This window comes from Lissotriton vulgaris, chromosome 8, assembly GCF_964263255.1.
Source record: "Lissotriton vulgaris chromosome 8, aLisVul1.2, whole genome shotgun sequence".
NCBI lineage: Eukaryota > Metazoa > Chordata > Amphibia > Caudata > Salamandridae > Lissotriton > Lissotriton vulgaris.
This window is the reverse complement of record NC_141696.1, coordinates 1,366,135,557-1,366,163,440: the sequence shown is the minus strand read 5'-3', so window position 1 is coordinate 1,366,163,440 and position 27,884 is coordinate 1,366,135,557.

Here is a 27,884-nt window from a genome sequence, read left to right as displayed (position 1 = left end):
CCATGATAGGGCCTATACATGGTTGCCCCCTGACTTCTCGGGCACATGTTTTGTCTCGTTCCTGTTGCCTCCCAACTACACGGCCGCGGCAGATTACCACAAGAAAAGAATAGTTAGAGGTGTCATCAGTAAGGAAGACACTGCAGGACAAGAATTCAGAGATTTTGTAAAGGGTTTTCTGCCGTTTCGGGGGCCTATGGTGAACAGCAGGAACATAAGGCAATTAACAAGGGTGGTTGAGTCCACTATAATTGAAACTGCCGGTGCCCTTAGTAATTTGACTGCTGACCTCCAGTCGGATCGCCTTATGACCCTTCAGAACAGGGTCGTGTTAGATGTCATACTTGCAGACTGAGGTGGGGTATGTCAAGTGATCCAATCGAGTTGCTGAATTTTCATCCCAGACAACGCTCCGACAGTATACCAGGCCATCTCCAAACTGCATAAGATCTCTGAATCCATTCACGTGGATGAAGGAGACTGGTCCTTGATGGGGTGGTTCTGGGAACTGATATCTGCCTGGGGATGGAAGAATCTGATAGTCGTTGGAATGATCTTAGCCATTCTTTTCCTGTTCTGTCTGTGTGTACAGTGTGCTCCTGCAGTATGTGGCCTCTGTGCTACATCATGTGTAAGGAAACCTGTATCAAGAAACGAACTAAGTAATAGGATGATGCTACAGCAACATCTCAATGACTTTATGAATATAGACCTGGACTCAGATTAGCGTGAGTATAGGTTATTGCCTATGTAAGGGCAAAAGGAGGTCTTGGGAACTGAAAATTTTGGACTCGCGTCATAACATCGTCGTATAATGACGATTTTGGTACGAGCAGACCGGTAATGACTTAAATACTATGCATAAGCATTTTCGTCATGTTCGAGTGACGAAATCACCCTGAAATCGAAGTTTTCGTCTTGAACCCTCGGGTTCCATTTTGTGAATGGCAGCCATTTTGTTGTTGCCCTCACATAGCCAAATAACTAAGGCCGAATTCGATCTGAAGGACACGTACACCTTTTGCTGACTCCTCTGTGACCTGGGCAAGCTGACTCCACTGCCTGAAGCCAAACCTGTTCGACCAGCTCCTCTCCTTGTGGCAGAGGAGATTAGTATCAGGGCGCAACATGTCGTAAACCGTTCATCGCTCACAAACTATGCCTAATCTCACACACACCTGTCCCAGTTTCTTCTTTATGACCTGCTTTACGAGGAGGAGGTGCCTGTTTTTATTGGGGGTCCGTCAATATCTGATGAAAGTTCTGGGCCTTGCCGAGTAATTGATCATGGACTGGACAAACTAAAATGTGGGCTTGTCATCATGACTCTGCTTTTTCATTGTATTGAAAATAAATATGTGTATGGCCAACTGTAAAATAAGGAATGTTTGCCTGAAGCATATTATTTGGTATAAAAGGAGAAGACTGGCTTTGTAATTTTGAGCAGTCTCCTGAGAACATACATGCCGTTGTACTTCTAGGATACCTGTTACTGGCTACAGCCAATAAATACGATCTTTGACTTCACCAAGAAGCCTCTGTGTTTCTGTAGTCTGAAACAGGAAGGACTCGAAGTCTTTGGGTGGTCTCCCTGGCACCGCTGGGTTCTTAAAAACCCGTACTTCATTTTCTATCCTCTTTCAATCTTTGTAATCCTTTTTTATTTGAACTTTTTTTTCTTTTTTACTCATTATCTATCTCTCTATTTTTCTACATCTATATTTTGTGTTTTTTTCAACTTTTTGTTACTTTAAAAACTACTTTTTTTAGCTCTCTCTTTTCTTTTATTTACTTTTTTCCCTATTCTTTCCTATTTTTCCTTTCTTCTTTGACCCAGGACCATGGCAAAGGGAGCCGACAAGTCGAAGGGAAAGTGTCCCGCACCTCGTAGCCGGCTCCCTTGCGGGCGATTAAGGGGGAGTCAGTAAGTCCCAGTGAGATCTTCAGCACGGTGGAGGTGGCCGCACTGGTCTTCTTTGTGCAGCGCCACCTCCCCAAGACCGTCGCGGCAGGCGGCAGGCCCGGCACCAGGTATGGCCTTCGGGAGCGTCGCCAGCTATGGGGTAAGGTGTGCCGGGCCATGTATCAGGAGTCTGGGGTCTGGCGCACCTACAACCAGGTGACGCACTGGTGGTCCGACATCTTGGACCGGGAGCAAGACCTGCTCGAACTGCTTGGCGTCGAGATCCCTGAGCTTGGTGAGTACTAGTAGCTATTTAATAACTACTTTATTTTCTTCTGCTCTGTGTTATATTGCAAATATATTTTTTTTCCGAAGAGCAAGAATGCTGCAGATTACATTGCAGGTAAATTAGGTTTCAAAAGCTTCTGTGATTGCAGGTGCTCGCCTTCTCAGTCAGTGGCGGTGCTACTATGCTTACTTGTTTTTAATTTTGTGCTCATTTGGCCTGAGTGATTATGTATGAGTATACTTTACAGAACTGCAAAATGCTAGAGAGACTAGAGACTCAAGTCCAGTCCTTCCTTTGTACTCCTGCCACTAAGAAGAGATAGTGGTGGTGGATTAATAGGTTGAGTATATTATGACTTGTTATGTAGTAGGACATTTTTTAGTGGTCTGCATTGATGACAGACTGTGTCTGTCACTTTGCGTGCTGATGAGTGCTGCCAGTCCTAGTAGAACCTTTTTGTAGTTGGTTTAGTAAGTTACATAACTTTCCAAGTAGACGGTCCGCGAATCTAGCAATACTATGATGATATCCTAGTTGACCACATCAGATAGGTCACTACATTTAGTGCAATTGTTGTTCATTTCCCTAAAATAATTTGTTGCTGTTTTTTTTAAATGTTTGATTTCGTTGACAACAATCATCCATGTTTGTGTCTTTCTTTCATGTACATCAGCTCCTCCAAGGGGCAAGAGGACAGACGTGGTGGTGGCAGCGCCGGCGGAGCAGGAAGGCCAGGATTGGTCCGCCGAGGGCTCTTCTGCTCCCCCAGTAAGTTTTCCTGTTAATATTATTACTTATACTTCTCTAACCTTTACAGCACCTATTATTCCAAACGTTCAGCATAATTCTATTTTTTCTTAAATCGTCTTTGATCTTCTTGTAGATTGTTTCTAAATTCTTATCCTGCCTCTACTATGACTCTCTGTGCTACTACTATTTATTATTATTAGTCTGTCTGTGTAGCTAGCTAAACTTGCACAGTTGGCAAAAGGTGTTAAACAAAACTTCTATTCAGCAATAGCTCTAGGCACTGGTGCAGTCCTCTGGGTTGTCCATAATGTCTATTGAAGTCTTCTTAATGTTTATGCTTTGACAATTCCCAACAATAACATGTCAATGGCCACCGAGAATAAGATACTAGTTTACTTTTTGATTGGATAGGAGGACATATACTACTACTGTTGCAGGGACTATTCTGCACATACAGAACTATGGACAAGAAATAGGGCATTGGTGATAATAGGCGCAGTTAGACTTTCCACATACCTCAGTCATAACAGAAGTTGAACCCCCAATCTCCTTACTGACTAGCTAGTGTGTCAGAGTCATTATTTAGCTCCCGAATGCAGCGATGATCCCCAATGAATATATAACCCAGAACATAAGACTATGGAGTGAGAGTCCCGACCGCTTAGTGTCAGGGAATCATGCTTGCAAATTGCAAACCCTTTCGCTCACTCACTCATGACCAAAAACCACAGAGTCTATGTAAGTTTCAAAGCTTTATTAAAAGTAAAACAAGTAGCTCTGTATATTAAATTTCAATTGTGCATTATATAAAAACATTTATTAAAATCAACTTCATATAAGATAAACGGTGAACTCTTGAAAACTGAACAGTGTCTGAATTTACATATTAACTGTGGGAGAGCCCTCACCTGGTTGGAACTTAAAGTCTTGGTGGTGATGATGATGACTCTGAGTAACATATTGCTCTTGTTCGTAGAAGGAAAGCTTCTGTCTGTTATGAGAAAAATGGTGTGTGTTAAAAAGCAAGCATTCATCAGTTGTGCCAAAAAGTGTAGCATGTTATGGCTAAGCAGAAATGAAAACACCCTCCCCTTCCAAAATGGGAATTTTTAGTACAAATAATTAAATTTGTTTATGTAGTAACATATGTTTACACTCCTAGACAAAATAGGGAGTGGTTTATATGGTATCTAAAAATATGAAATGTATTTTCTAGGCGTAACACCATCGGCACAGTCCACCACCAGTGCCGGGGCCAGCGCGGAGGTTGTCACTCCAGGGGCGGATGCGGTGCCAGCAGGAACTGCTGTGGGGGATGCCACGGTAGTGGCGGGCAGTGGTAAGCTATTATATTCCTTACTTATTAAGATTGCAGAGTAGGCTCGCTGCAGGGAAAAATATGTGGTACAGTACAAGTACACTTAACTGTTAAGAAGACTTACAAATTTAGAACTAAGTTTTTGTCAACCAGGTAGAAGACAGTCACCCTTGACTTTGCATTAGCAATAGCATTAGCAGCGGGAGTTGACGAGTAACCAATGGCCTTCTTTATATTTGACTTCAACTCAGCTGTGAAAGTTTTATCGAGAATTCAAGTCAGATCAGAGATGAACTTGATGGATGGGATGAAAGAAAAGGGAAAGAAGGGTGTAAGGAAGAACAAGAAAGTTAAATTAATGACTGGCAAAGAATGATACGTGTTTTTGAATGCAGGCACAGGTGGCTTTGAATCTTATGCATGGTCGGTTGAAGGCTGAAGCAAGGATGGGTGGAAGGAGAAAAAAAAGAGGAGTGCCTGGGTGTGTGAAACAGAAACTGTATGTGTGCGCAATATATCCTTTAGTTCAAATTCAAATACAAGTCAATCACGGATGCATGGCTGGGGGTCTACAAAATAAAATAAAAAGTGTGTTTTTCGTTGAGAAAAAGTAAGGTTTGTCCAGTTGAGACTTTAAGAAGAATGATTGACATTTACTTTGAATGGATGGATGCCTGGGTGGTATCTTCCTCATAGATAGCATTGGTGTATATAGAGTAGACAGAGTAGACAGTCACTGGATGAACAGTGTTACTTCGAAGAACATGTAATACCGCACATCTGTGCCAGAGTAGCAAAGCCGAGGAAAGTAGAAATTTAAATTTTTCAGAATACTCTCTTGACTAACGGTAGTTTGCAAGCACTGCATATATTGTGTATCTATATTGTAAAGTTCATATTATCAAGTCAAGTCACAAGTACCTTCCTCCGGCGATTACGGGGACCACTCACTACCTCTATTAATAATTTTTTTTCAAGTCTGTCATTCATGTGTGGCGTAACAGTGTTCACTCAATCTTTAAAAACAAAGCACCTAAAGTCATGCTTTATATAAGCAAATATCCTGTGAAGGGATAGATGATCATATTATCTTCTTCATTTTCCTTTTGTAGTAGTCAAGGGCAGGGCAGGGTGAAAGTTAAATTAATTGAGCAGTAGCCCTTGTAACAGATTACGACTAGTGCCACCCATAATAGAAAAGTAAGAACTCCCCATCTGCATGTACTGGACTGGTAACACTAACGCAAATCTGCGTCATCATGGCTTGCGTCTTTTTTTCTTGGGTGCAAGCTGACTGCGCTGGGATTATGCCGTCTTCCACAAGTTTACGTACTAATTTTGCTAAACAAGAGAGAAGAAGAAGACTGGCGTACTTTCTGAGTCTAATGTAGTGAGTCCATATAGTGCCAGTAGAATTCCTGAAACTCCCACTAATGTTAGAGAAGAGGCCGACGAAGTGGGAGGTTAGATTGATACATGCCACAAATGTTATGTACTGTGCTTGCAAGTTGCTAGTGCTACTGTGACACAACTTTCTGTTGAATTATTTTGTGTTAATCTTAAAGAGTATTGGTTACAGTATTTTGTTCTTTTTTCATATAGATACTCCTTCTAAACTATCAAGAAAGGAGTTTGCTATCCGGGCCAGGCGAAGGAAGCTGGAGGCAATTGTCGCTGAATATCGGCAGCAGTTTGTTCAGGAGGAGGAGGATGACTCGCAGTCAAAATCCACAACAACAGCTGCATCCTCCTCCGCTGCCCCTGGGTCATACAGCCAGAGCAATACTCCAACAGAGCCGTGGTCCGGCAGCCACCCGCCGCCGCCGAGCAGCGAAAACAGCAGCTGCCCCCCACAGTACCTGCAAGGCTCGTATGCACCGATTGACCCTGTGAGTGGCCTACCTTGAGCAGGAGGTGGAGAGGCAGAAAGCCCTGCTCAAGGCTCTTCGTAGAGAGCTGCGTGACCACCTGGCTACAGGACACCCCCGGCCAAAGTAGAGACTGGAGAGAGACTGTCCCTAGCCCCTTTTTTAAAGACTTTGGGGGGGAGGGGGGGATTGGCCGTTGGGGTTTTTGAACTTTTGGGGACATTTCATGGACATTGGTTGGGGTTAGGGAGGGAGTGGGGTTGGGTCTTGTGGGATAGTTTATTTTTGTTAGGCTCAAAATAATTATTTATTTTACACTTAAACATAGCATACGCGTTTTTACTGTTTTGTGAGGGAGTCGGGGGGTTAACTACTGTGCGTTTGTTTTCCTGAAACTTAACTGGCTGGTCGATTCAAATTTTCTAAGTAATCGCCCAAATTTGTACAAAAGTGCCACTGACAGAGTTAATGAATTCAATTTTTTCAATTTTCAACAAGCTTTATTCGAATTGAATGAACACATTCATAAAAGCATACAAGATAAAATCACATTAAAAACAAACAGCGATTATATTCATGATGTGGTCACTATTTGTGCTATACAAATAAAAAATATTAAAAACTAAGATTTTATAAAAATTCATTTTTTAAAAAGGTTTTTGAATCTTTATAGACAAACATTTACACATTCCGAGGATATTCAAGTTAAATGGTCTTTCTAAACCTCAGAATAGCTCTCAGGAGGGAAGTTACCTTACTAATGGTGTACTCATCGCTTAAAGTTCTTAACTTATTGTAAGCCTCTCTGGATGATCTTAAGCCCCATGAAACGAGAAGGGGTTTCAACAATTTCCTCCTTGGATGAGTATAGAAGGAGCAAAAGAGGATACAATGAATGTTTGATTGAGTGGACACGTCATTGCAAGGACAAATTCTTTTTTCCCTCGACCAGTCATTGCACTGCGGTAAGGTTACAAGCCTGTAGAACGTTTCCAGCCGGTAGAGAGTGAGAAGCATGCGATGATAAAAAGGTTGCTCTAGCAAAAGATACCACTGGATGCCCTGATGTAGTGTTACCACGTCGTGATTCATAACAGTTTTCTTTGCCCTTTGTTCCTTCCATCTTTCGGATTCAAGATGTTCTCAGAGGGATTTTTTTAGAGCAGATCTTGACAAAGACTCCATGGTGTCTGGGTTGGAAAAATATTCCGGGTGCCCAATTTCGCAGAGGAAATTTTTGATATAGGTAAACCATTTAATTTTATTGACTCCATCAGATGCCAGGCAGTCCTCTACTATTTCTCTATTAAGAGTCGTGGAAGGATTAGTCCAGACATTGTGCCAGAGTAAAACCGGGGCAGATTTTATAATGTGCGAAACGTGCTGTAGGGCCACTTCCGAGTGCAACACATAGGTTGATGTACTCTTTGGGGCGGCCAGAAGGTATCGCAGAAACCGGTTCTCGATGCGCTGGATGGACTCCACTGACTCAGACCCCCAGATACCCGCTTCATAGGTTCCAGTCGAGACACATTTAGCCTTGAATATTTGCAGCAACTCCATGACTGGCCTGCTCTTTAACTTTTTGGCAAAATTTAAAAGTGCACCCGTTGCTCTAGTAAGTGCTAAAGCCCTAGCGTTTACCGCAGGCTTCTATGAGCCCTTTCTTTCAAAATTTACCCCCAAGTAGCAAAAGATGTCCGCGAGCTCCACCGGCCTGTTGTCCAATGTAATCGAACATGGTACTCTGTGTTTGTTTGGCCCACATGACATGGTAAACGTCTTTGAAACGTTTACGCATAAACCCCTTGATTCCATAAAGTGTGAGAATTTTTGCACTGCTTTTTGGAGGCCCACCCTTGTCTGCGAGAGAATAGCTGCATCATCGACATAAATGAGTATGGGGATAGGTTTCCCTTTTACTGTGGGATATTCGTGGTATTGATCAGTGAGGGCAGATCCTACGTTGTTTATATATAAGTTAAAAAGCAGGGGTGCAAGTATGCACCCCTGTCTTACTCCTCTATGAATGCGGAACAAGTCTGAACATTCCCCCATTCGACCGTGTCTTACACGAGCACCTGCCCCATTGTACAGTTCTCTAATAGAGGTGAGTATGCGGTGATCCAGGCCGATGTCCATTAAGGTTTGCCACAATATGTTGTGGTTAACACAATCGAATGCAGAACTGAGGTCTACAAATGTTATGTACAAATTGTTTTTTTTAATGAATATATTTAGATGTTATTAGGGATAGGTTTAGGCCCTGCTCAACTGTCCATCTTCCTCTCCTAAACCCATATTGTAGATTAGATAATATCTGTTGTTCATCCAACCAGTCCTGGATTCGAAAAAGAATGATCCTGCCCGCTATCTTCATAAGGCCATCGAGGAGGGATATTGGGCGATAGCAAACAGGATCATTCCTGTCCCCCTTTTTGTAAATCTGGACCACCACTGCCTCTGACCAGGTGGGAATAAAGCTGATTTTATTTGAAGAGTTCAGGACTTTAGTGAGAATTGGCGCCCAGAGGTCTGGTAGGTTTTTAAAGACATCAATGGGAACACAGTCAGGGCCTGGGGCCTTAGCCGCTGTACTTTCTGCTAGAGCCTTATACACTTCTTCCAGTTGAAACTGTATATCCAATGGGAAGGAAGTGCATAATTCCTCATTGATAGATGTTGCAGAGGGAGATCCTTCTAAGGGGACTAAATTGCTATATAGGGCCTGAAAATGGTTCACCCATTCCTGTGATGAAATGGCATTGTCTATCCGGGGGCCCTGGCGGTCTTGAAAAAAAGGGGCATTTACCGCCTTCCAGAAAGCAGTGTTGTCCTTTAGCTCAGAGGTTGCGTGGAGAGCTGACCACGCTTGTAGTTTTAAATCTTTCTTCCTAGTTGATAGGACAATGTAATATGTGCGCATTGCTGCTTGGACGTTTAATCTGGATTGTGGTGAGGAGTGCAGGGCTGTTTTGAGTGCCGCAAGTGCCCTGGTACAATTCGCATCGAACCAACCAGGGGAGCCCTTAGCTGTATTACGTGGGGTTCTAACCAGGAGCTGTTTTATGGAGGAGCATATTTTAATAAAGGATCCAAGAATAAGATGGCGATCCTCTTCAGATGTCAAACAGATGTTAATTTCCTCTTGGGTATTAGTGACCAGATTTTTTAGGAAATTCGCCGGTGTGACCTTCTCTCATTTAATACAAAATCCGTTATTTTGGGAGAGGATGGGATTCAGGTCATATTTAGCGAGGTTTTTAGACATGGGTTACCATACTTAAGGTAGAGAGTTACAGAAATGGGGAAGTGGTCACTCAAACCAGTGAGGACAGTCTCCCATTTAGTCACCAGCGAGGCATAACGCATCGAAAATACAGTAAAGTCAATAATTGAATTTGCCCCTCTCCCATTGAAAGTGGGACTAAATATTTTTGTGGGACTGCATTACTCATTTATGAAGCCTAAAGAGAAGTCGGCTAGTATGTTATTAAGCAAATCTCCTAACTTAGTATGAGAAAAATGACTCATGAACCCCTGATTATCTTCCTCCAGACTACACACACCCAGTGAGCTCCGGGGGCAAAGGGAACAGTTGAAGTCTCCTAGCCACATCAGGAGCATATCTCCTGACAGACTTTCTTCTATCTTGGTCAGGGCTTTTGAGAATGTTTTAATAACGTTCTCTAATTGCACTGTGGGGATATTGTTATAGAAATTTACTATAATAACGTTTTTTCGAGGACCCCATGATGGTAGTTAAGATTTTAAAAAAGTTATTGTCAGTGACACTTTTAAGCACGGAGGGACCAGTAGTAATTGAAATATACAAGGATAGACCTCCCTTATGTCTACCTCTTCTACTTGGTAGTGCCGGAGTAAAATACATTTTATAGCCTAGAAGATGGAGCTCTTCAGTTGCCCAAGTTTCCTGAAGGCATATGATGGAATGGGTCATAGTCAGTGATTGCCAGCTTACGTCATTAATTTTTGCAGCAAGACCCGCTACATTCCAAGTTATAACACTTCCAGGGTTTTCGAGAATGGGCAAAAGGTTTGGTTCACTCAGCAACAATGAGGAAGATTCTGTGTATAAGTTTATTGTTTGATTAATTAAAATCATTACAAACCCCCCCCATGTCCATAAAAACGTAGTAAAAATTTCATTACATTTATAAATACACCTGATTTTGACATGGTTCCATAATTATATAAAAGGATATATATTTCTTTTTAAAATGTGGGGACCTTTTGGAAAAGATAATTGCATAGTGTATACCCCAGTGTTCCAAATTTTAATGTTCATACACCACTATTTGCGACCTGCAGCTAGTCGCTAGTAAGCATGCTGTCCATTCATTAATGTTATTGGTCGGCTATTGAAGGTGACTTTGATCCTGCTTATTTTGTTTACTCTTCGTCTGCTTGCCGTAGGAGGTTTCTGACCGTTGTCATGAGGAAGATTCAAAGTTACATGTTTGTAAGGAGGGAGGGGTCGACACCATAGAGTCAATAACAGTTTGACCGTTTATAGATAATTGATCGAATGGCTCAATGGTTCGGTTCTGAAAGGGTGTCTTAAGACAGTCACCTTGGCCGAGTCAATCTACTCCGTCTAGTCCTGTAAAGGCAGGAAATCTATTGGCTACTGGGACTAAATAGTTGCGCGCCCCTCGAACTCCCGGGTAGGGTTATTTTGCGGCACGTTGGGGGAATATTAAGGACCTAGGGTAAAAATAATATAGTTGGCGGATCTGTATCCCCAGGTTTCCAGTTTTCTGATACCACTCGTTTAAACACCTGGGGCCTGATGTAGGTAAACTCCAATTTACCACTTCTTAAATACCGAATCATACCGAATCGGTATTTAAGAAGTGGTAAATTGGAGGGGGGGAGATGTGGGTATTTCAGAATCGGTAAATACCGAATCTGTAAGATTCGGTAATTACCGATTCTGTAAATACCAAATCGGTATCCCCCATTGATTCCTATGGGCCTTGAAGCCCATAGGAATCAATGTGCATTACCGAATCGGTATTTACCGATTCAGTAATTACCGATTTCTGCAAGGGTGCAGGGGGTGTCACTTTGACACCCTCTAGCACCCCCAATGCTGGCTTGTGTGCCATGTGGCACACAGTCATGCCCTAAGGGCATTGAGGTTCCATGACGATCGTAAGTGGTGTTTTTGACTCGTACGAATATGGTCGAGTCTGGTATCTATGAACCGCAAATGACGAGTTTAGTGGGTGTACGTGTTTTCGCTGTGCTAGCCTAAACCGTTCATTTGTTTCGTGGGTTTCTACATCCGAGCCCACGGGTTCCATCTTAGATGCGGCATCCATTTTGTCCCTTGCCCTCAAGTAGCCAGCGAACGGACGCTGTCCGCTTCGCGACCCTGGGATTCCCAAACTCTTGCGGAAGACACGTTTCCTTTGAAAGTGTCTTTATGATGAGGGGGACGGCACTGTAAGGCAGATGGCTCCGCTCGAGGCTCATCTTGCCGTGCCGCTCTATTGTCTTAGTTGTGCATTCATTAGGCACGTCCCCTTTGATGCCTGCAGCTCGTGTTTCCCGATACCACCCCTTTTACACCCTTTCCGATCTCCCCACTGTTTCTGTCTTCCTCTGCACCTGTTTCTGTCCCTTCCTCGATCTGTTTATTGTTGATTGGAATGTACAAATGGTGGGAAGATGGGTTTTTACAGTTGGGAACCACCAAACGTTTCTGTACTTATGTTCCGGACCTTGAATACATGAAAGTAACCCCTTATGGTTTTACGATGGGAACCGAGTTGTAACCTTTTGTGTACCATGATGTTCAATGCATTAGAACTGTATAAAAAGGAGCGACCCACGGAGGCAAGTCGAATCAGACTCCTCGAACCTACACATGCTGTACTTCCTGTGACTTCTGTGTTCCCTGCAGTAATAAACCTCGAATCTTTGACGCCGAAGGAAGTGTCCCGTGTCTCTGTCATTTGTACGCCGGAACAGGTTACCCACAAAGGTTTTAGGTGTTATCCCTGGCACTGCTGGGTCTTAAGAAAACCCAGTCCTTCAGTTGGCGCCCAACGTGGGGCTGCATCAGTGGTACCGGTCCAAGCCCGACGATCGTGAGGAACTTCGTGTGAAATCTCCGAGGGAAGGTGCACCCCGCTTCATCGATCCTGTTGTCGAAACAAGTGGCCCGACGACTTTTCCCGCGAAGATCCCCGCCTCCTGACGGCTGCGACGGACTGCTGCCCTGACTGTAGACCTGTTTTGGTGCCTGGCGTAGACCTTGGTACAGCGAGACTATTGACGGGCCTTCCTGGTGACGCCATCGATCTTTGAGTTAAGTATTTGTGGGTCGCTCCCAGAGTCCTTAGTTGTGGGTGCTTAGTTGTTGCATGGTTCCATTGCATTTGTGGTTCTTAGTACTTGGTTCTTTGCTGTGATATTTGACGTCTGCAGTTGCCAAAAACCGAGGGTTTTTGCTCTTTGCAGGGACATTGTTAATCCTATAACCCTTGAAGTTTGTGAAACTCGGTTAGCGTGCAAGATGCCTGGCCGTAGTACTTTGTTCAGTTGTTTTAGACGTTGTGGTGCGGATTCCCGACTGGAGGACTCGTGTCCGATACCTCCGGTTGGAACTCCAACTTATGAGCTATATAGCAAACATGGGTTAGGTCCGATTACCTTTAATGAGTGTTGGATTCGCTATACTAAAAAGGATGGTGTCCTTAGTTGGCCACCTCATGGTAGTTTTGAGACCCCGATTTTAGACAATCTAGAAGCCAAATTGTTTCAGAAGAAATCAAGGCCGGCCATGTTTGATTCCTTTTGGTTGTGGCGTAAAGAAGCCAAACAGAGAGAAATCAGACAGATTAAACGAAATAAGAGAGAAGGAGTTGTTACCACGGTAAGGAATGCAGAGCAGTTTCAGCGAGATAAGGAGGAAAAGGAAAAGGAAGTTTTCGATAGATTGCAGCGTATGTCTATAGACAAGTGTTACCCCGCTTTACCAACGGGTACGGATAAGAAGGAGGACTCAGTAGAGGATCCCTTGTTGTCCTATCTCTTGAAGTCGCCACCTCCGTACGCACAGGGTACTATGGCTCCTGTGGTTCCTCCTGCTCCTGTTCCACAACCTGTCCCTCAAAATGTTCCTGCTCCTCTACCTGCTTCCGTCCCTACTGCTCCCCCACTTGTACTTCCCCATACTCCTGCTCCCGCTGCTCCTGCTGTTCTGGTTACTCCTGCTGTCTCTTCTGCTTCTGATACCTCTCTTGTTACCCCGTTGTGTTACTCTTCGTCTCCATCTGTTCGACGTCGTACCCCCTCTGTTGCTGCTCACTTCTTCAATTCTCTTGGCCCTATTCTTGAGTCCGCTGGTTCGGACGGTCCTCAAAGACGTAGTCAGCTTCCCGGTAGTCGGGAACGTGACGCACTGTATAATATGGCGATGGGTTGGATGAAACACCCCATTAGAAATCCTCCACGTGTGACTTCTTTACGAGATTCGAGGAGGCATTCATTGACCATAGTGGTCAAGATATGGGTACTGAAGGAGGTCAGCGATTGTTTGTGGATAAGTTTGTCTCAAATTTGCTGCCTGACTTAAGCAACAAATTGCGAAATTCAGAAAGTGCGTGGGCTGTTTCCACTTCTGCTCAAATATTGGCCACAGCCCAATATTATGAGAATAGGGAGAAAGAGGAGCATGATCATGCTGACAAGAAGACGAAAGAGCTTAAAACCAAAGTGTTGTTGCAGCAGGCGTATCCTCCGGGTTCGAATCAGAATGATTCGCAACAACGGAACAGATCACAATCTCAGTCGAATAGGTCACAATCACGAAATGATTCCTCTTCGCAGAGATCTTCGTTAGGGTACAATCGGTGTGCCTACTGTAGAGGAGAGGGTCATTTAAAATTCGATTGTCCAGTTTTGAATGAGCGTAATAGTGGTAATTCATCTAGAGGAGGTCGTGGTGGTTCTCAACAGACATCACGTGGTAGAGGTCGCAGTGCTCAAAACGATCGTTCCAATAATACTTCTGACTCTAATAATTGTTTTGATCAGCGCGGATCGTCGCAAGGGCGATCTGCTCAGTACAATGTGGATGATTATTACGTCGATCAGGATGCTGACGACGGTACTTACTAGGACAGCCATAGACAAGGAGAGGGAGTAGTATCAGTTCCGGTTGATCAGAGAGGGCCTTACGTCGCAGTTGCCACCTCGGGCGTCGTTGAGCCTTTTCTGTTGGACACTGGTGCAGCGAAAAGTTCCATAATGCATTCGAAACTCCCTGGCGCACCTTTGTCTGGCTTAACAAATGTTTCCGTTGGATTCTCTGGCGCCCCTGTTAGCAATCCGGTTTCGTGGCCTTTGCCTCTTACGATTGGGCCCCATGAGCTGAAAGCTCAGTTGATTTGGACCACTGGTTGTGGTGAAAATCTTTTGGGCCTGGATTTGCTAAAACGTCTGTATGCGACTTTGTATTGTTCTCCTGCGGGAGTAAAGCTTACGTTAGGTGAGAGAGTTGTCTCTCCTATGTACTTATCCATCGATAAGCTTCCACCGGAATTGAGTTCTCTTCCTGCATCTTTGTGGGCAACAGGTCCCAATGACGTGGGCTTGCTTGACATCTCCCCCTATGTTGTTCACTTAAAATCTAATGTGCGACTGCCACGTATTCCCCAGTATCGTATCTCCCTCGATGGTGAGCGAGCATTGTTAGCCATTATCTACGATTTGATTGAAAAAGATGTTATTGAGGAGACTCGGGGAAACGTGTGCAATAGCCCTGTACTGCCCATTTTGAAGCGCACGGATCCATCAAAACCACCTGTTTATCGTTTTGTTATCGATTTACGGGAGGTAAATACAATTGTGATTCCTCAGTTCCCTGTGGTGCCTGACATCACGGCGCTACTGACTCTGATTCCAGCCTCTGCATCTTGGTTTTCAGTGATCGATCTGAAGAATGCTTTCTTCAGCATTCCGATTGCTGAGGAAAGTAGAGACCTTTTCGGTTTCTCTCTTGGTGGTCGCAGTTTCCGGTTTAAACGTGCTCCTCAGGGCTACTGTGAGAGTCCATCGATATACAGTCAAGCCTTGAAGGGCCAACTTGATGCGTTTGTGTTGCCGGCTGGTGCGGCTTTGATCCAATACGTCGACAACTTATTGGTGGCTGCAGATACTCAGGACATTTGCAAAATTGCAACGGTATCGTTGTTGCAGCATCTCTGTGACTTACATCACAAGGTGTCACCTTCTAAACTTCAATATTGTTGTCAAGAAGTAACCTATCTAGGTCACTTATTGTCAAAGGAGGGAAGAAAGTTGACCCCAGATTGAATCGCAGCGATTGCTCGAATGACTGTGCCAACGACTCAGAGAGATGTGCGTGCCTTTTTAGGTATCACGTCATACTGCAGGCAATGGATTCCGAATTTTTCATTGCTAGCGAAACCATTGGTAGCCCTTACGTGCAAGGATGTTCCAACTCCTTTGCCATGGACGGAAGAATGTCAGAAAGGTTTTTCTGAACTGCGTGACGCGTTGTGTCCGGCTCCTGTGTTAGGGACCCCTGACTACAGTAAGCCGTTTACACTATACGTTCACGAGAGAGAAGGTTGTGCGTTGAGTGTTTTGACGCAACAATTCGGTGGTAAGCAACGTCCATGTGCATATTTTTCCTCGACCTTGGACCCAGTAGCTAGAGCATTGCCGAGTTGTTTGAGAGCAACAGCGGCAGCTGCGGTGTCCATCCGACAATATGCAGGATTGGTCATGGATAATATGCTTACGGTGATGGTTCCGCATGCAGTTGACACTCTCTTGAATCGTACGAAAACTCAGCACTTGACGAGTGCTAGGTTGTCTGGTTATGAGTTGACGCTTTTGGCAAGTCATATTCAAATAAAACGTTGCAACGTCCTGAACCCGGCGACTTTGTTGCCAATCAGTATGGAGTCAGATGAAGTAGCACCTCATGATTGCTACTTGCGAACGGAAGAGGAAACGAAAGGTCGTGTAGACCTGAAAAATACTCCATTAAAAGATCCCGATGGGACCTTGTATGTGGATGGTTCATGTTTTAAGTTGCCGAATGGCGATGTAACGACTGCGTATGCTGTGGTGACATTGAATACTGTTGTGGAGACTGCGAGATTGAATCAGAATTCTGCTCAGGCGGCAGAGCTGATTGCTTTGACTAGAGCGTGTGTGTTGTCGAAAGGGAAACTGGTGAATGTGGTTACCGACAGTCAGTATGCATTTGGGGTAGCGCATAGCTTTGGACGTTTGTGGAGAGAGAGGGGTTTTATGACATCGCATGGTACGAAGATCCAACACGGACAGCTCGTGAATGATCTTTTGGATGCACTTACATTGCCCAAGCAGGTGGCGATTATTAAATGTAGTGCACACCGTAAGGTGACAGATGATGTTGGTCGTGGCAATGCGTTCGCTGATGAAACTGCTAAGGAGACTGCTCGGAATCTTAGTACCAGAATGTATGTGACGAGTTCGGTTAGATGGCCTACAGAGACTAGTATATGTGAGGATACCATCGAGAGTGTGAAAATGATTCAGAACGAGGCCACCGAAACTGAAAAGACGAAGTGGAAAGAGAGTACGGGAAAGTTGGACACGAATGGTTGTTGGATTGATTTGTCAGAGAATAAGAGGTGGATGTTGCCAGATGCGTATGTACTAGCTGTTGTGACGATGGCACACGGCTTGGCACATATTAGCGCGAAAGGTATTTGTAAGTTGTTGTCCCCTGTATGGAAGAATGATGGTATCACGAAGTGTGCTGAAAGATTGGTGAAGAATTGTATGATATGTATGATGTACAATCCTGGAAAGGGAACCCCTACACCTCCTGGCCATTTTGCTCCCCCTTCATGTCCCTTTGAAGTAATCCAGCTAGACTTCATCCATATGGAGAGATGCAATAACCTGAAATATGTTTTAGTTGTGGTTTGCGCATTCTCCCGATGGATCGAAGCCTACCCTCTCAAAGATAATACCGCTTTGTCCACTGCGAAAATCCTGCTGAAGGAATACTTCCTCGGTATGAAATGCCACGAATTGTATGGTCTGATAACGGAAGTGAGTTTGTGGGGAGTGTGATGAAGAGTGTGTGTAAGGGCCTTGGAATTACCCAGAAATTCCACAGCGCCAATCATTCCCAGTCAGCAGGTTTAGTTGAAGGGTATAATGGCACCCTTAAATTGAAGCTGGCGAAGGTTCAGGCTACGACTGGTCTCTCGTGGCCTGACGCTTTACCTCTAGCCCTTCTGTCTACTAGGGCGACTGTACACTCCCGAGTAGGGCTTAGTCCCTACGAGATTGTGTTCGGCCGCCCTGCAAATGTTTGGGGGGTTCCTAGACCGAGTGTGTTCTCTGATCTTGAATATCCAATGTTGATCGATTATCTGCATGATCTGACTTCTAAACTGAGGTTAATTCACCAACAGGTCTTTGAAGCACTGCCGACGCAGATGGAGGGTCCAGGCCACCAGCTCCAGCCTGGAGATTGGGTGGTGACGCGGAACTTCGGACGCAAACGAAATCTTGAGCCCTGCTTTACTGGACCCTACCAAGTTCTTCTCGCCACGAGGACTGCTGTTCGTTTGGAAGGTCGTAAACACTGGGTGCACGCCACCCATACTAAAAAGGTGCCCATACCTTTACCGGCAGACTCGTGGGTGAGGAAGGGCATTGCTGCGTCTGAAACAGAAACTGCACAGACCTTCGTCCCTTTTAGCGATGCTCAGCTTGTTGGAGAACCCTCAGCGCAGCAGGACGACATTGCTGAACAATTGCCACCTAAAAACTCAAGATCTGAACAATTGACTGACCAGCAGAACTCTGTCCCACCATCGGATCAGTTGTTTGATGAACAGACATGTCCTGGGAGAAACCGATACTTCCTGAGATCCAATACGAAGGCCAAATAAAAAAGTTTTTGCTTTCTCCCTTGACATCCACATCACCCCATTGACACCAGTCAGTTTGAACACACTCGTATAATTTTGGTCTTTGTAAATATTGTGAGTTTGTTTCCATATATGTTTTTGCTTCCACAGCTAGGAGATATTGTGTATATTTGTATATAAATTACCTTACATCCGGGTGAACCGTAGGGCCGCGCGTGTACTTCCTTCTGGTTAGTAGGTCTTGACACTAGGTCGAAGGCCGTCGGTTCCTGGGAACTCCTGGGGATTGACTACTGCTACACAGAACGAAGTGCGTCAAGAAACGTTGCGGACGGTTTTAGAGGATGCTGTTCTCTAAGCTGGTGGATTTGGAAAAAGCTCAGGCCCAAAGTTTCAAGTTGCAGCAAATTACTCGCACAAAATGCTTCATGATTCAAGTGTTCCTCTTGTTCTTAACTGTATCTTCGCTATTGGTGGGTGGGGTGTATTACTTGATATTGACGTTCTTGCCTTCTGCCTCACCTACCCCTTCTCCTGAACCTAAAACTACCTCCACTATTTCTCCTCATTCCTTCCACATCTTACCCCAACACGAGCAGGCCAGACGTGCGGAATTCATGAATAATTCCTTTATTCAGCTCCTTCATCAACATCAGTTGGTGGTTAACACTACCAATTGTTGTGTGTGTGGGTTGATGCCACATACCACTGATAAGGGAATTCCGTACTTGGTCCTTCCTTATAGTTCTCAGGGTTCAGCTCGAGCATTTCAAACAATGTTTCGAAGTGCACTAGATTCCTACCCCAATCGAGAGACACGTCCTCCGCACTTTGGTCCCGGTTCGTACCACAAGCCTTTGGCTATAGCGATCGCTGATTTAGATAGGGATATCTATGAGCCGTCGCTCATTCCAGAGGAGGAGGTGCGAGCCTATAGGGATCTGAGTGAGGCTGAGTATAGTGCGCTCGTGGGTGAAAGACAGCTTAGAAGCTCGTCTCCAATATGGATCGTACCCGACCTTGGTAATTTCTGTCTAAAAGGTCGTGGCCAAAGACCGAGAGCTCATCTTGGAGAGAGTGCTTGCTCCGAGACGTATGTCTTACCGATGCTCTCTTCCCCTGTGTTTCTGACTGGCAAGGGTACGTACTTTGTCTGTCATGATCGTGCGTATACGTGGTTGCCCTCCGACTTTGCGGGCACATGTTACATTGCAAATTTGTTGCCTCCGACTTTTACAGTCGCCCCTGATTACCACAAGACTCGAATTGTGAGGGGCGTGATTAGCGAAGAGGACACTGCCGGTCAAGAGGCGGGAGACTTTTTCAAGGGTTTCTTTCCGTTTTGGGGACCTATGGTCAATAGTAGGAACCTAAGACAGTTGACTCGAGTGGTGGAATCGACAGCTAATATCACTGCCAGTGCCCTTGGTAATATCACAGCAGAACTTCAGGCGGATAGGCTTATGACGTTACAAAACCGTATGGTTTTAGACGTTGTTTTAGCAGATCGATGTGGAGTATGTAAGGTGATCCATTCGAGCTGCTGTATTTTCATTCCAGATAACGCTCCGACTGTCTATCAAGCCATCTCGAAGTTGCATAAGATCTCTGAGTCCATACACGTGGACGTAGGGGATTGGACGCTACTTGGGTGGTTTTGGAGCCTGATGTCGACTTGGGGTTGGAAAATTCTGATGATTGTCGGGGTTGTTGTAGCATTTCTGTTCACGTGTTGCCTTTGTGTGCAGTGTGGTCCTGCCTTATGTGGCCTCTGTGCTACGACGTGTATAAGACAGCCGCCTGTTACCAAAGGAACTCTGATGGATAGAATTATGTTGCAGCAACATCTAGATGGTCTGATGAATATCGAATATGATTCCGACTAGTGCTTGCCTACATGAGGGGAAAAGGAGCGTCTGAGGTTCCGTGACGATCGTAAGTGGTGTTTTTGACTCGTACGAATATGGTCGAGTCTGGTATCTATGAATCGCAAATGACGAGTTTAGTGGGTGTACGCGTTTTCGCTGTGCTAGCCTAAACCGTTCGTTTGTTTCGTGGGTTTCTACATCCGAGCCCACGGGTTCCATCTTAGATGCGGCATCCATTTTGTCCCTTGCCCTCAAGTAGCCAGCGAACGGACGCTGTCCGCTTCGCGACCCTGAGATTCCCAAACTCTTGCGGAAGACACGTTTCCTTTGAAAGTGTCTTTATGATGAGGGGGACGGCACTGTAAGGCAGATGGCCCCGCTCGAGGCTCATCTTGCCGTGCCGCTCTATTGTCTTAGTTGTGCATTCATTAGGCACGTCCCCTTTGATGCCTGCAGCTCGTGTTTCCCGATACCACCCCTTTTACACCCTTTCCGATCTCCCCACTGTTTCTGTCTTCCTCTGCACCTGTTTCTGTCCCTTCCTCGATCTGTTTATTGTTGATTGGAATGTACAAATGGTGGGAAGATGGGTTTTTACAGTTGGGAACCACCAAACATTTCTGTACTTATGTTCCGGACCTTGAATACATGAAAGTAACCCCTTATGGTTTTACGATGGGAACCGAGTTGTAACCTTTTGTGTACCATGATGTTCAATGCATTAGAACTGTATAAAAAGGAGCGACCCACAGAGGCAAGTCGAATCAGACTCCTCGAACCTACACATGCTGTACTTCCTGTGACTTCTGTGTTCCCTGCAGTAATAAACCTCGAATCTTTGACGCCGAAGGAAGTGTCCCGTGTCTCTGTCATTTGAACGCCGGAACAGGTTACCCACGAAGGTTTTAGGTGTTATCCCTGGCACCGCTGGGTCTTAAGAAAACCCAGTCCTTCAGCATGTCTGTCTGTCACATGGCATAGGTGTGCATGCACACATGTGCATGCACACCTGGATTCGGTATGTTAACACCCAATTGGATTGGGTGTTAAAATACCGAATCTGAAGGGCCTGTGGGACTGAAAGTAGTCCCACCTACATCCCGAATTTTAAAACTCGGTAAACCTACCTACCTACCTACCAAATTCGATTCGGACAAAAAAAGGTCCGCTACATCTCAAAGGGCCAAATACCGGTCGGAAACGGCCGAATTCGGCCATTTCCGACCGGTATTGGCCACCTACATCGGGCCCTTAGTGACCCTGTGGTCTTTAAAATTAATTATTACCACGTCGTCTTTAGTGTCCTTTGGTCTCTGGCCCAGCCATTTCGCTCTCCTCACCAGCAGGATATCCCCACTGATATTGGGGGGGTAGGGGTCTGTTAATTTTTAGCCAGTAAATTAATTTATTTTTAAGGCTCCTATAATCTTCAAACTGCCCTGTTGTTAGTTCGGGGACGCCAATCAACACAGCAACGTATGGAGCTGATTCAGGAGGGAGATTGATGAGTACTAATGCCACTCTCTGTATGGGATCTTGAATTATTATATTTGGATGTGGCTGTTGCGTTTTGGCTTCGCACAGTGCCCTCTGTCCTTTTACAATTCACTCTAGTGGGGACAGTCTCAGGTAGCACAGACCCGGTTCCTTTTTCCCCAACACTCTCTAGCCCCAATGGATTCTTCATTGGGGTTGGAGCCTGAAAGTTCTCCACCAGCATTTGTGTGTGCTCTACAGTGTTAATATTTATGCTAGTGTTTTTGGGGTTTAAGTGCCCTTTACCTTTTTTAGTAAGAGTCTTATTTTCCCTCCCTAGTAACAATTGTGCTTCCTTACTTTGATTTTTACCTAGTGAGAGGGGTACTGGTGACGCTTTCTTGCAAGTATTGTTTTTATAAGTATTTTTTTATGAGCTCCCTAGTCTGTTCTGCGTTCATCTGTGTTGTAGCTTCCAAATCCCCCAATTTCTCAGATATGATTTTTAACCTGTGTACAATGGGTAATATTAGCGATTTAACTAAGTGTTCAAAATTCCCGATTAGTTCTTTCATAAAGGGGAGATGCAATGCTTGATTTTCCAACCCAATTTTCCCAGACGGGGGGGGGGAGGGGGGGGGAGAGATTTCAACAAGCTTCCACCCGTCCTCAGGGAAGTGTGCGTTTTTTTTAAAAGCTTAGCACTTCTGCCTTGCAAAATGCCCCCACTGCGTTTCCTCTTTTTATTTCTGGTGATCTGATCCTGTTTCGCAGTTCGGGGTGTAGATGTTAGTAAGTTCACCAGGGATATCTCTTCAGATGAGACTTCCAGTGGTGTTTCTACCTGTGAAGGACCTTTAGTAGGTTCAGCCGATTTATCCTGGTCCCTTAGCTGGAATGGGATGCTAGTATCACCCTCATAAGTTTGCCCCCCAGCCCGTTCTAATGGGGAGCTGGCTACATTGATTGTCCCCAGGGAGGAACGCTTATTACACATAGAGGGAGACAGGGATAATCTAGTAGACTTGGACTGTGGTTCCACAGGGACACTAACAGTAGTAGGGAAATTAAGCTGCGTGTCTGTTGAGGGGTAAGTACCTGGGAGCGAAACGAAGGATGGAGCAAGATATGAATCTTGGGAATTGTTTGTAGTCATAGATATGTTAACTGATGAGAGAGGGGGAAATGACCCGGGAGGAAGTGAGAGACGTCTCTCTGTATGCTCGATGGCGTTTACCACCACTCAAATAGTCTTTTGGAGCATACGCTCAATTGCCGTTAGAGTGGGCAAGGTAGATTTAGACTGTTTCTTAGCGAGTGAGGCAGGCATTTTACTATACTTTGATGAGACCAAGTTATCCCACTGATTTTATAAACAATAAGGACGGGTCAATAGTAAATTTCACAGGAGGTAATAGTTCGTAAGCAGTCTATGTGCAGTCCTTACTGTATTCAGCAGAGTAATCCGAGGATGACCTGTCACGGAGCCAGGGGGGGGGCCCAGCCCAGCCTCCTTCGGCCCCTGAACGGCCACAAAACGGCCCGCCCTTGACCCGGGCTTCACCCGGCGCAGACCCGCGCGCGATCCCACGACACGGGGCAGTAGGGATTTTAAGTCTCCTCCGGGCGCGGGGATGAGTTCATCTGTCAGTGCCCCTCCAAAGGATGCTGGGTAATGGAGTCCCCCACTCGGCGGCCGCAGATGGCAGAAAGCGGCAGCGCGGGGATTCTCGAGTCAGCGCAGGGACCAGGTGCAGAGAGGAAGTCTGCTCAGGGCATCAGGCAGTAAGCGAAGGAAGGAAGGTGCCTACTACTTTACTAGTACTACCGTCAGTCTCTCCTCTCCTCCTACTCCATTAATCTTCCTCCACCAAAATGCTTATCTTACCTATGATTCGTATTTGAGAATAGGGCTAGGCACAAGGCTGGCTGTATGGCAAATGGTGATTAAGGTTGGCTATGGAATCCTGGATGGATGAAATGGCATCGTTGTGGTGGTAGTAGTAGTGGTACACACAGGCAGTAGCAGCATATGAAACAAAAGGAAATGAGACATTGAGTGGCCTGAGAGGAGCATTAGAACAGTATGATAGTACACAAGAACAGTGCCATAAATTGTAGCCTAAGCAAAGCTAAAGTATTCAATCAAAAGTTAACTACTAGTTGCGTGGATTATGGCTAGTACAAGAACTAGTACTGAAGGAAACAGCAGCGTAAGCTTTCGTCACATGTAGGAGGATGTTGTTGTTCATGAATTCACTTGATGGCGGACATGAAATTCTGAATTGATTTGCATAAAGTTGTTTGCTAAATGGACGGTTAGGTTACTAAAAAGTAGTACTTATACTACAACTTACTAACTAGTACTAAACAATTACACAGTACAGGGCTGCATAATTACGCAATTTCACTTGCCTATCTGTCTTCAGAGAGAATAAACACTCAGTAGTACATTACATTAGTTTTAAAAATAGCAAAGAAACTTATCAAATGGCTGTAGGAATGAATTTGAAGCAGAGAGGAAACGCACAGAGTTGCACTCATAGAAGGTCACAACAATAACATTATTTAAAAGATAAGGACAAGTGAAGTGGATACTATAACTGTATGTTGTAATTGACCTGGTCAAATTGGGAAGTTGCATGCATCCAGCTATTCCTCTTATTCGCGGTACTCCTCCATTCCTTCGGGCGCTCCGTCGATCAATCTTGGTGACCACACTGTCCACTGCCTGCCTGGCGGATGCGGAATTGCTATGGTGGTAAGCCTGAGTTAATGTTTTTCCCATCGCACAGGGTAAGTGCCTGCCTGTAATTGTCAATGGAAAAACACAAAGGGATATTAAAACATCCTGGAGGAAAAATATAAGGTACGGTGTGTAGTGCAAAAATAACACTTTCACTTTCAGAGGAGACAGTATTACATACATGCATCATTTCTAAAGTGCCTACTCTGAGTCTCTGTTTCCAGGATTATAATTAGCACATAGCAGGCCAGGGCCATGCAGACGGTCAAGGCAGGCACCACTGAGTGAACCAACCTCCATGTAGTATACCTCTTTGACACAGACAGACAAAGCATATCTAATTTTATACAGCAAGCCACAAAGCCGCAATTTTACATGAACCGCTGTCTGAACTTTGGCATAACACTACACTGACTCGACCACTCCATACCACAACTAGACCGACATGTAGTTTTGCTGTGGTTGTTGTTGACTTGTTTACCTGTTTGCCACTCACGAAATGGCCATAGTTCTTCTGTAAATCGACGATGATGATCCATCCATTCCAGTGAGTGGCTGTAAAGATATTATGTAACTTTGGTCATCATGACTCATCATCATCATCATGGTGTTGGCAAACTCAATGTTGTTCATGCAGTCACAGTCTACACACAGTGAGTCCAAGGGCATTTTCCATATTGAAAAATGCATTGTAGGGGCCCCTGCAGTAGAAGTACAATTTGTATTAAACAAAGTAAACAGAGTAGACTTGAGTTAGATTTAGTGTGTAAAAGATTAAATAATAACAGAACACATAGGTTTAATTTCATGCACAACAAACAAACAGCAATTGCTTTCATCAGAGCCAGACAACCAGAGTTGTCCACTGCATGCCATATCATCATTCATTACCTGTTTGACTTTTTGTCATCATCTTATTCTTAAGTGGAGGGCCACAGGGCAGCCTCTCGTGTCAATTTCAGAAGTAGCAGTCAGCATAGTCAGTGATTCCAGTCCCACTTCTTTTAAGGGGACTCATCTATGAAGCAACAGTTTATTGATTCTGCGTAATCCGGCCATCTGCCTTGACGGAAATGGATAGGGGGAGTCTGGAGGAGGAGGAGGATAGAGGAGCATGACTGAGTTGTGAACTTGTGAACTTCAGGAATGCAGACAACAGAACCTTCAATATGGAAATAAGACGAAGACAGTGCTGCGGATGGATTTGTTGTCATTAAAGTTTTGTTGTGCTAAAAGTTGCAAATCAAAGAAAGACACACAGAAATAAAAGTCAATGAGGACGGGGGAAAAAAGTAAGTATTTCAAGCCTAGTTGTCAGGGAAGTAGAGCTCGTCCTCAAACTCTGTGAATTGAACCTGGAGTAGGTCAGCTTCCAGCGTGGATTCACGTATTTTGTAATCTGGTGGTATGAAGTGCTGATTCATCTTGATCATTGTTAACCTCTCCACAATTTTGGGCGAGAGGCGGGTCCTTTTTGAAGTTACAATGGCACCAGCAGCACTGAAACACGTTCAGAAGACAAAGTTGCGAGTGGGCAAGCCAAATAATTTATAGCCAGCTTGGTGATCAGTGGCCATTGAGGCCTTTTCCCATACCAATACACCAATGGGTTCTGATCAAAGAAGACCTCTGTTGGGTCATCCAGATAGACCTGCACTATCCACTCAAGGTCCTCCAGGGGTGCTCGACTTTGCTACCATCTGTTGCCTTTGCATCAACACTGGAACGAGCAAACCCTTGATGAGTTATCCAATCCGCTTCTGACAATATTATGGCTGGGCCTGGTGCAGGTGATGATACGGTTGCTGGTGTCGGTAACGGCTCTGAGGGAAAGTGACTGCCTTCGGCCACAGAAGTGGACCTTGACGCCGGATGGCCTGCTGCTTCAGTAGTACTTGCGGTAGTTCCTTCAATTTCCTGTCGCTCTTTTTTGAACTGAGAGGCTGACAGAGTTAGCCAATGTTTGTACTTGGAAACATCTTCTTCATAAAAAGGAATGAATGTATTGCTGGCCAGTGCCTTTTTGTACCTTGGATCCAGAATAGTGGAACAAATGTAATGTTGTTCTGAATGTATTGCTTTAAGCCTTGCATTGTCAACTAGGCGGCTTAATAAGCTCTCTGCCAACTGATATGCGTCTTGTTTTTCAGTATCAACTCGGAATGTTGAAGACTTCGCCTTCAGTTGGTGCTCTTGCATGCGCAACAATGGGATAGCTTTGCCCAAAGTACAGTGCTCCCTGCTGACTTCACGGGTGAAGACCTCAAAAGGACGAAGCATGTCTGTCAGGCTTTTAACTAGGTCCCATTTCTCCACCTCTAGCCACATGTCTTTCATAGAAGCAGCCTGTGCTTTAAAGACATACTCATTGATTACCAAGTACTGCTCAAACAGACGCTCAAGCATATAGAAGGTTGAGTTCCAACGTGTTGCCACCTCATGGATGAGTCCTCTGACTGGCACTCTACAGTCACGTTGAATGATCCTCAGCTGCTTCCGGGCCTTAAAAGAATGGCTGAAATGTGTACAGATTCTTCGGTAGGTGGTCAGTAACTTGCTGACTGTGTTTTTTGTTAATGCTGTGCGCCAAACACGGGACTCTGAAATAGCCACCATCATACATGGCCTTAACTATATTACTGCCATTATCCGTGGAGACATAACCAATGATGTGCTTTCTTGGCAGTAGCCATTGAAAGACCTTACTGTTAAACTCCTCAAAAATGTTTACTGCAGTATGAGATTTCTCCATGGCAAACATGGCTACTGTTGCATATTTCTGCGTAGCTTGAAAAATTGAATTGTGACACTGTCAACACCTGCAGCTATCTTCTCTCTAACCCCTGCAAAAGAGACCCAGTGTGCAGGGATGCACATGGAATCAACGGCTTGGCAACTGGTCCACATGTCTGTTGTCAGGTGGATAGTGTGAACAGCACTCTTCTGCAAATCTGCCCCCATCACGTCCAGCACATCTTGATGTAGTGCTGGAACCGCAACTCTGGCAAAATAGGACCGTCTAGGAACCTTCCTTTTATTGCAGACTGTTGCCACAAATTTTAGAAAACCCACCCCTTCCACAAAAAAAAAGGGAGATGGTCCAGCGCTAATATGTTAGCCAGCATTGCATTATACAGACGTGCCATTGGGTGGCTGCGTTCAAATGGCGCCTCCGACCAAAACATGCTTTTAATGGTGGTGTGGACCGTTTTCATATTTGATGATGATCCAGAGTTCTTCAACCCAGTTAGGTTCATTGATGTACTTCTTTGCATTTGTGTCTCTACCAGACTCTTACTGTGCCCCCTAGATGTTGCTGGGGTAGAGAGTGTGGGCGCTACCACTGCAGTGCTGCTGCCAGGGTTACTGTGTGTACCAGAAAAATTGTCTCTCGCTGCTTCACCTCCCCCCTGCACGATCAACTCCTCGTCATCAGATTCAATATCAATGGCTACATTTGGATTTGTACTTTTGGCTTTCCGGATGTTACTTAGGTGCGCCTCCCACTGGATGCTGTGGTGTTTTTTGAGATGTCCTCTCTGGCCTCTGGTACCATAGTTGGTACCAAGCTTACCCCGACAAACTACTTGTTTAGAAATCGAACAAATAACGTGGTTTTCTGCCTTTTTGCTAATACTAAAGAAGTCCCAAGTTGAGATTTCTGGTGGTGCTGGAGGTGCCACTTTCAATGCCAGATGAAGTGGAAGATGGCTGTGGTGGAATT